Source organism: Propithecus coquereli, unplaced genomic scaffold, assembly GCF_000956105.1.
Source record: "Propithecus coquereli isolate 6110/MARCELLA unplaced genomic scaffold, Pcoq_1.0 Scaffold30, whole genome shotgun sequence".
Lineage (NCBI taxonomy): Eukaryota > Metazoa > Chordata > Mammalia > Primates > Indriidae > Propithecus > Propithecus coquereli.
Genome location: NW_012148619.1, coordinates 1,695,931 through 1,703,636, shown reverse-complemented (window position 1 = coordinate 1,703,636; position 7,706 = coordinate 1,695,931).

Sequence of the window (7,706 nt, the reverse complement as noted above, 5' to 3'; positions counted from 1 at the left end):
AGGTCTGTCCGGAAAGTATCCAGCCATGTAGTGTGGTGAAAAATAGAGACATTTATTGAAGAAGATACAAGATACAGCAACATTGTACATAGAACAATGATGCCTCAGTCCTCTTCAAAGTAGGCACCTTGGGACCTTTGTTGATCGCAGCCTGTACACGTTCAACATTCTCAGGCGTTCTGCTTGCTGCAGAACTTCCAGAACATGGATCACTTTTAGCAGATTCTCAACCATCTTTGAAGCATTTGCGCCACACTTTTATTTCTGCGGCACTCATTGCATCGTCCCCTGAAAGCCTTCTGAATCATCTGAATAGTTTCTCCAGAGGAATGTTCAAACTTAACTCAGACTTTGATGCAGATTCGTTGGTCTACTCGCTCAGACATTTTGAATGCAACGGCCACACAGTGCGCATGCTCACTCAACGGCGGCTAGTGATGGTGAAGTCATTGTTCACACGTGCACACTCCAGTCCACTCTCTTTGGCTGCCAGGTTATATCGATGCTGCACAAACTGTTCCTGTTATATTAACAATGGCTGGATACTTTCCGGATAGACTTTGCAGACACCAATACATGCAGATAGACACACACACACCCTGTTGGTTCTGCTTCTCTGAAGAACTGGAGAACTCTGACTGGTCCACAGCAGCGGGCCTCTGGCTATTATTGTTACTATTCCCATCTCGTATTTGTTCGTGATGCTTTAGCATGGATACTAACTGGCAGTAAGGAGGGACTGTGGCAACATGGAATGAATGCTGGACCCAATTCAGCTGATCAGTGGTGTAATCAGCTGGGCAAGTGACCAATCTTGGGTAAGTCCCTTCACTTCTCTGAACCTCCTCCTAGATTATAGCAGAAGATTCCTAAGGTCCTCCCAGTTTTAAAATCCACAAAAGACACTGCAACAGCTCAATGGAAAGTGAGTCACTACCTGTCCTGTTGGCCTTCTCCAAGCCTTGGGGCATGCAGCTTTAGGTGGCTGTCCCCTTCTTTTCTGTATCTCCCCTCGTTGGAAATTTTGTCCTTCCCCTGTAGTCTTTCTGCCATTCAGTCCTGGGGAGAGGAAGGCAAAGGCCAAAGAAGAGGGAATAAGGAGGATATGGGGACAGACAAAAGGGAAGAATACAACGTGCTTCCAGTGGAGGGAGGAGCTGAGAAGAGGGGTGAAGAGAAGACAGGCAAGTGAGATGCAGTATCCTGACTCCCCCACACACACACCCAGATCAAACCTCCAGGCTGGGCTGGATATGAACATGCACTGGGATATCAAGGTAGATTTGGAGAAATCTAGAAAGGCCATGGCTGGTGCTCTGCTCCCCCAGGTACAACCTGGGAGAGCCACAAGCCTGTGGGAGAAATCTGCATTTCCAAAGGATGCCATGTACATCAGATGTGGTTACCATCAGACAGCATGGGCAGAAGTGGGTGTCCATATAGCCAGAGCCTGAGATAGCCTCATCCCTCCCCACCCCAAGTCTCTCTTGGCTTCAGTGGAACACAGAGAAGATCTGGAAAGTTCTCGGGGGCCAGTGAAAGAGATATGAATGTAGCTTAGAATTAAGAATTGAGAAGCCTGCCTATAAGTGCTCACCGAGACACAAGATGGGGAAACCATGTAGCAGAGGCCATAGGGATGTCTGGCCAGGTCTGGGGGCCTGATGGAGGGCGGAACCAAGTCTCAAAGGACCAATATCACCAGCAAAATGTCAGATGGACTGTAGTCAGCAGAGGGAGATGGGTGGGCTTGCATTCCACAGGCTGAGAGAACGTTCACCTGGTGCAGCAGGCTTCACGCTGACGCAGTGAAGGCTGTGAGGCCGGAAGCTGAGGTCCAGAGGACCACACACAGATGAAGGGCTCCTCCCTCACCTCCACCATGAGGATAACTAAGTTTCCACTACCCTCCATCTCAGATGCCATCTTGGGAAACAGTCGAGAACAACTTCTCAAAAAGAGAAAAACAGGCTCGATAGGAAACAGAACTTCAGAATATTTATCCAAAAGGAATTATTTTAAACTAGAAGAGACTGAGTTCTCCTCTATTTGCATGTCTGTTTCTGTTTGTGTTTTTTCTCTGCTATTACGGGGGCTTCAGAGCAAAAGGAGATCAGCTGTTAAAATAAAGGAAGTTCCTCTCTGGTTTTGCACACCCAAGCAGTGCCCCACAGCTGTAGCTGTGCCCAGGATCAAGAAGGGGAAGCCTTTCTTTCACACCTTGAAGAAAGTGGCACTCTTCCCCCACCCTGTTGGGGGAGAGAAAGTCAGGGATAGCCCCAACGATCCCAGCTACTTTTAGCATGTGACTCACTGTCCCTAAGAAGCTGTCACTATGATAACAAGACAGCCAGAAATATGAGGATTGATTTTTAGAAAGATGATTTAAATCCTTCCCTTCTCCTGATGCCACAGCAGCTTACAGAAAGGAGAACTGAGAGAGGCACCAGGAATCCTAGTTTACAGGTGAAAGAGCTAAGCCAGGAAGTGGTCTTTCCAAGCTGGGGTAGATCAGCTAAGTGGCTCAACTGGGAGAGTGCGCCCTTGCTCCTGTTTTTGTCAGTTTACTTACAAAATGTATCTTCTGTTGCACTAGAACATTCCACGCACTGTTAGAGCTGAGGTTTCAGAAGCGCAATCAGCCTTGCCAAGTCAACAAGAAGAAAGACTGGAGGGTAGCCAACGGGAACCAAAATTGTGCCTCTGCAGTGGGTATGACACAGCTCAAAATCTGCCTGGAAAGCTGTCAGCGTCCGGGCTCTGCCTATTCTGTTGTCATCCTATTCTCCACCACCCTTTATCCCCTTAGCCCCGTCACACTGGTCCACGGCTTTTCAGACCAGACTCATTATTTCTTTGAGAATTCTCCGAAAGTGAAATGTTAGTTCTCATATTGTCTCTTACTATGTCGTTGCTAAAAATGCACTTCTTAAAACACGGAGCTTTCTTCAACCTCATCTCTACCACTCTAGCTATTTCTGTTCTTACTAGCTACTACACAGATCCACGCAAAGGCTCGAATCGCAGTTCCCCCTGTACCAATCCTGCATATTTGATTTCCATATGACTGTCATTACTGTGTCCCTGTGATGTGCTGCGCACAGCAGTAGACATTTGAAATGTCTTCTTTGATCCTTACGACAGTCATGAGATGAGGATTATGGGCCCCATTTTACAGAAGAAATGGAAGTGGAGAAGGTGCAGTAATCTTCCCAAGGTTTCAAAGTGAGTAATTTCCAAATCGAGGAGTCAAAAATGAAAATGAAAACATGTCTGTGTATGTGTATGTTCAGTATGTACCTCTTTGAGTTGTCTATGAAAGAAATGAACTAGAGGGTGTTGAAATGTTTAAATGCTTACATGCCAGTTTGTATCATACCCCAGCGCCGTCTCGGGAGACTTGTCTAAATATCAACTACAGCGTGAAAATGACTTAACCAGAATGTAAATGCAAAACCAGCAAATGCTTTTCAGAATTTTGTCAGCGTGTTTTAAACATCGTAATTGTTAGACATTTTATCGTTATTCCACAAGGGTGGTAAAAAGCCATTTCTCTCGTGCAACCCAGTTCTTCACTTTTATTGGTAGAATTTGTACCTTCACTTTTAGAGCAATGCCCTGGTTTCCTCCTTATTGATCCTTCCCCTGTTTGTCGTTTGTTATTCCTCTATTCCTTCAGGTAATTATTGCGAAGGTCTCGAGGTACTAATTAATCAAGCCTTTCTCTCTTCCAAGTTCTAAAGCAGTAGAGAAATACACGAAGGAATCACACAGAAGTTTTAGTAATAGTTGCACTGCTGGCTACTTGGACGGGTGGATGGGGATTGACCCTGTGGGCTGAATAAGTTTTCTATTCCACACTGAATTGCACTCAGCTATCTTCTCATGGTCATGGTGGCTGGACAACTGCAAGCCTCTCCTCTTGAGAGCAAAGGGTTCATCACATGAAAGAGGCAGGAGCAGAAGGAAGAATGTATACCAGATTCAGGCCAGCTAGCCTAAGAAAGGGAGCCACAGAGAGTGTAGAGCTTAAAAAAGCATTGCTACAAATTCCTCCCGTCCCTGCATGCACACCCCTTTGCAGTGTGAGGTTGCCACTGCTCCCATCAAGAAATGAAGTATATTTCTTTACTCTTTTTTTAAATCCGGGTTGCCCTTGTGACTTGCCCTGGGCAATAGAAAGAAGCAGAATGATGTTATGAAATTCCTGAGCCAAGGACCAAGTGAAGAGACTTCTCCATTCTTCCTCTTGGAAACCACCCGCCAAGTAAAGAAGCCCAAGCTAACTACAACCAGTGGAAAGGACACGTGGATGCAAACCAAAATGCCCCAGCTGAACCTCCAGCCAACTGCCAGACTGATAAATGACATCCTCAGAATCAGCCAACACCCAATCTACATGCCACTGACCACAAACACATGAGTAAACCCATCAGTCTCAGCGGAGTCCTGCCCAAATTGCCAGCCTACAAAATCTTGAGTAAACAAACTAACACATAAACAGAGCATGATCCGTAATTGCTATTCAACCTCACCAATCAGATAATTCTCTCTGGTTTACTGGTAGATGGGATGTATGACTTTACTATGGTTTTCTACAGAACACGAGGAGTCTGGTAATATCCCCATCCAAGAGTAATGAATTCTGCTGCTATCACGCAGGCTAAAGTTCTTCCATAAATACAATGAAGGCGCTCTCAACATTGACCATTATTCAAGGATCTGAGGAAAAGTAGAGTATTTATTTCCTATCGTTGCTGTTACAGATTGCCACAAACTTGGTGGCTTAAACTGAAATAGATTATCTTACATTTCTAGAGCTCAGGAGTCTGAAATGGGTTTCACTGCCTAAAATCAAGGTGTCAACAGGGTTGTGTTCTTCCCGGAGGGTCTAGGGGTGAATCCTTTTGTTTATGTTTTCCAGTGACTGGAGGCTCCACACCTCGTCCCATGGGCCCCTTCCGTCTTCAAAGCCAGCAATGGTCAACGGAGTCTTTGTCAGTGACTCTGACTTTTCTGCATTCTCCTTCTTCCACATTTAATGACCCTTGGAATTACACAGGGCCCAGCTGGATAAACCAGGGTGCTCTCCTTATTTTAAATTCAGCTGATCAGCAACCTTAATTCCACCTGCAATTTGAATTTCCCTTTGCCATGGCGCATAACAAATTCACAGGTGGCAGGGATTAGGACATGGGCATCTTTAGGGAGTGGAGCATTATCCTGTCAACTACAAACATCAATCTCAGAAAGAGGAGCATCACACTACTCTATAAGGACTAACACTGAGGTTTTCACTTGCATGTCTCCTAACAGTTTCTAAATGCCCTAAAAGTAGGGATAATAAGAAGTCCTATTTTATGGTATGTTTTGTAGTTGATTGTGTAAGATGGACATAGAACCTTGTTGAAAACAAAATACATTCCATCCCTTGCTTCACTCTAATAGTCCTGTGACGGCCAAGTTGACAGACCACCCAGCTTCCCTCTCAATCATGTTGCCAATAACAACATTGAAACAGTGCCAGGGCCTTCAGGCCAGACCCTGTCAGCAATGCAGGCCTCATTGAGAGAGAAGCAATCTGTCTCGGTCTGTCAGATGCTACAAGATTTCTGATGGCAATGACAGGGAGAGTGCTTGACTTCCCCTGTTCCCATCAGTCTACTGAGTGGTAGGAGAGAAGTAGCACAGCAAGCTCCCTTGCCAGAAGCCAGAGAAGGAGACGGATGGATTAAAGAATGCAGAACTTTTCTGCCCACTTGGCCATTTTCTTCTTGTAATTGGAATGACAAAAAAAGAACAATTTGTACCACGCAGGTGCATGGACTCACCATATTCGTTAAGTGGCACAAGATACAAAGGGTCATCCTTGCAAATGTGATAGGCATTCATTCACCCCAGGTCCCATAAATAAAGGAAGTGAGAGTGGGAAGTACCATGTGGTACCTCTAGGGAAATACATGCAAAGGGCAAAAGGACATGGGTCAGTCATGCTGACACTGCTCTTTTTGAGAGTGTGTGTGTGTGTGTGTGTGTGTGTTGGGAGGGCATTTGAGGACAAACACACAAGAGACCAGCAGCAGACCTGAGAATGAATAACTTGTTATCATGTCAATTAGGATAATTTGACAATATAAAAATGTCAATGCAAGGCAGGATGCCAGAGACACTACAGTGTTAAGGGCTTTGGAGTCAGAGAAAGGAGAAAGTGTGAGACCCAGCTCTGCTTCTCTTGCTAGGCATGAGTGAGGCCTTGGGCAAGCTATTTAACTTGGTGTCCTCATCTACAAATTGAGGATAATAATAAATACCTGTTCATGGCAGCCTGTGGCAGATTGTTACATTGATTGCCCGCAATGAATCCCATCTTCCAGGATCCATGCCCTTGCTGTCTCCCTTCCACGCTGATGCTAGGCTTGGCCCTGTGCTTTGCTTTGACCAGTGGAACGTCCACCAGAGGCTGATAAGTGCTTGCACATTGGGGCTTGCCCTCTTGGAGTATTGCCACTACCATCTAAGAAACCCAAGATATCTTTGATGGAGAGTCTGCCACTGAGATACCCCGGCTGGCAACCTCAGGTAATCACCAGTCATATTATGATCACCAGACAGTCACCATATTGGAACATTCTACCCTACTGTAGCCACACATCTGCACTGGATGAATGAATGATTTAGAAGAATGAATGAATGACCTGGCTCCCATAAGTAGAAGCCAAACAGAATCCCCCTCCATCAGCTTGTTGACTCGAACCACGTAGCCTGGCCACTCAGCAACATCATGCCATGGGTGGCACTAGGTACCTCAGCACCCTAAGTTTTCAGCTATAATAAAGTCCTCAGGCTGTCCCCAGCTCATGCCTTTTGTCTTCTCCACTGTCGGGCTGCAGGGTCTCAGCTGTAAGCCAATGGCCTGCATCGCAAGGACTTGGACAGGCTCATAAAGCAGTGCAGGGGAAAACAGAAAATCCAGAAAACTGGCTCAAATACATTGGAATTGTTATTTCTCTGTGGGAATTTTTTTTCCTTTTCATTAGAGTTTGATGATAAACCCTGTGGTCCTGCACATGAGGATGCAAGAGAGAGCGAATGCAGACAGGTAGGTCAGAATGGCCCCCTTTTCACGGCAGTAAGATGCTTCAAGAGTAGGAGAAGGTGAGTGTCATGCCTACGCAAAGGCGCAGCAAGTCTGGGGCTTAATGGGGAGGTGTGCAGAGAAAATCAGACTGTTTTTCGGTGATCAGATTCCAAGCCAAGAGACAAGGGTCAGACCCTCCTGTGTAGTACACAAAAATATGTGTTCAAGGCCTCAGAGTCTCTGCAGCTGCAGAGAGGATGGCTTTAGAACCCAGATGGCCTGAGTTAGAACCCCAGCTCAGCCAATTAACATATCAGTCAGCCCTCTGTATCCATGGGTTCCACATCTGTGGATTCAGCCAGCTGGGGATCAAAAATATTGGGGAAAAAATAACAATACAATGATAAAATACAAATTTTAAAGTACAATATAACAACTATTTACCTTATATTCAGTATTATAAGTAATCTAGAAATTATTTAAAATATACAGGAGGATGTGTGTAGGTTATATACAGATACTACTCCATCTACAGATTTTGGTATTATCCACAAGAGGTCATGGAACCGCTCCCCCGGGGATACCGAGGGACAGTTATATATATGTGACCTTGGGCAGATCATTTAAC